The sequence below is a fragment of the Gossypium hirsutum genome, chromosome A02, assembly GCF_007990345.1.
Source record: "Gossypium hirsutum isolate 1008001.06 chromosome A02, Gossypium_hirsutum_v2.1, whole genome shotgun sequence".
Lineage (NCBI taxonomy): Eukaryota > Viridiplantae > Streptophyta > Magnoliopsida > Malvales > Malvaceae > Gossypium > Gossypium hirsutum.
This window is the reverse complement of record NC_053425.1, coordinates 89,429,806-89,432,340: the sequence shown is the minus strand read 5'-3', so window position 1 is coordinate 89,432,340 and position 2,535 is coordinate 89,429,806. Positions and strand designations below refer to the sequence as shown.

At 39.1% G+C, this 2,535-nt stretch overlaps 1 non-coding gene across 1 annotated transcript; it reads left to right on the top strand.

Moving 5' to 3' along the window:
* Positions 1-280: 280 nt before the first annotated feature.
* On the top strand, positions 281-387 carry LOC121217000 (small nucleolar RNA R71). Its single transcript, XR_005913199.1, has one exon. It is a non-coding gene; the product is annotated as a small nucleolar RNA R71 (small nucleolar RNA).
* Positions 388-2,535: the final 2,148 nt, after the last annotated feature.

Here is a 2,535-nt window from a genome sequence, read left to right as displayed (position 1 = left end):
ACCTCATCACTGGATGTACCTGAATAGAACCATACAAACCGTCAATCTTTTTATTTAAAAGTTGTACCTGGTTAGATAGCATAGTGACCGCGTCGAGGTTGAAAATACCAGCTGCTTTTGCCAGCTTTGTTCCTATAACTTGCCACTAATAGTTATTCAGGGACATCTCTTCAATAAATTCATAAGCCTCTTCAGGTGTTTTATTGTTTACAGCTCCACCGGTGGCTGCATCGATCAGTTGCCTTGTTGAGGGGTTTACACCGTTATAAAAAGTCTGAACCTGCAATGGTGAGGGCACCTTCTCAATAAGTCTTTGTATCTCTCCCATGCGTCATAAAGAGTTTCTAAATCCATCTACACAAAAGAAGAGATATCATTCCTCAATTTAGCTATTTTAGCCAGCGGGAAATATTTAAGCAAAAAATTTTCAGTCATTTGTTCCCAAGTAGTGATTGACCCTTGTGGTAATGAGTTTAACCATTGTTTAGCTTTGTTTCTCAATGAGAATGGAAACAACCGAAGGTGAATGACATCTTCAGAAACACCATTGATCTTAAAGGTGTTGCAGAATTCTAGAAAATTTGCTAAATGAGTGCTTGGATCCTCATCCTGCAAACCATCAAACTAAACAAACTATTGTATCATTTGAATAGTGTTAGGTTTCCATTCAAAATTATTTGCAGCAACAGTAGGCCTAACTATACTCGATTCAGTTCCTGTTCAAGTAGATTTAGCATAATCATACATAGTATGAGGAATAGGATTCTGATCTACTGGATTTGCAGCAACCACAGGAGGTAGTGTGACAGCCCAAAGTTGACCCTAGTCGGGAAGTGGTTTCGGGACCGCTAAACCGAGTCACCGAAATGTTTGAATGTGATACTTATTGTGTAGAATATGTAATTATGAATGTGTGAAAATTTCAAGCTTCAATTTGGTTGATTTCATGTGAATTTAGTCAATAGGACTTATGTGAGAAAATTCTAAAATGTGATAGGTCAATGTGTGAGGACCTACTAGTGCATGTGGACAAAGGGGGGACTTGCATGTCAAATTCCCCCCCCCTAATGAGTAGTGGCCGGCCATGACAAGGAAGGATGGGCAAAACATGTCATGAAACATGTTTTGTTAGTGGAAGAATAAAATAAGGAGTATGGGTAATAAAGAAATGGAAAACAAAAGAAAAAAAATGTGTGTGTGGTGTTTGTCCCCCCATTGCCGTGAGCTAAACAAGAGAAAGGGGGAATTTTGTTCATCCTTTTCTCATCTTCATGCTTGCCAAAAACTAGAAAGAAAAACAAAGAAAAATTTTCTCATCCTTTGGTTCATCCTTGGCCAAAAATTTTAAGGAGGAAAGAAGAAGAAAGGTGAAGAGATTCGGCCATGCATGTAGCTAGGCTAAGGTATGTTTGATGATGTTCCATGAGAGGCATGCATGTTTTAGTTGTTAGCTTGAGTTCTACCTAACCCATGGTCTAAATCTTGCTATGTGATGGAAATGGCACTTGACCATGGATGAATCATTCTTGGTTGATGTTTGATGTTGTGGTGATGAGGCATGAGGATGAGTTAAGATTTGGCCTAGGTGGAGGTTGTGTTAATGCCATTGCATGCAAAATATGAAGCTTGTTAATGATGCATGTGATGATGGCTTGATGATTCTTGAACCTCCTTTTTAGCATTTTTTGTTGTGTGAGCACATATGTGCATTGGTTGCTAAATGGAGAAGAATCGGCTAGCAAGATGTGTGCTAAGGCCGAATGTAACTTTGCATGTTAATGAGCAATGCATGTGTTAAATTGATGAAAAGGGGGAGGATGCTTTACTAGTGTGTACATGTGTGTATTAAGTGTTGAAATTGACCCCAAAAATGGACATGCATATTCGGTCAAGGGCAAGAAATTAGCTAATATGTGGTGTTGATGCATGATTTTTGCATGTATGAGACTTTAATGTCTAATGTATAAATATGGGCTAAGTGCCTTGTGTTCATCTTTTGATGCCTAAAATGATGAAATCAATTTATTTGTTTGATTAAGCTCAAGAGCAAAGGGGAAATAAAACCGATAAAGGGAAGGAAAAAGTGGTTGAATAGCTAGCGGAATCGTTCGACAACACCCGAGGTAAGTTCTTGAGTAAGAGAGCTTAAATTTCGATGTGATTAAATCATGCTCTATGTGTGGCTATTGAGCCGAATGTGCAAGGACAATATGTGCCTTGTGTTTGAGTTTCGTAAACGAAAATGAAATATGAATGTGCTATGAATTATTGTTAGATGTGCATGATTAATTGAATGCTGTCCGGGCTAAGTCCCGAAGGCTTTGTGCTAAGTGAATATATCCGGATTAAGATCCGAAGGCCTTTGTGCGAGATACTAAATCCGGGTTAAGTCCCGAAGGCATTCGTGCGAGTTATTAAATCCGGGTTAAGTCCCGAAGGCATTCGTGCGAGTTATTAAATCCGGGTTAAGTCCCGAAGGCATTCGTGCGAGTTGTTAAATCCGGGTTATGTCCCGAAGGCATTGTGTGAGTTACT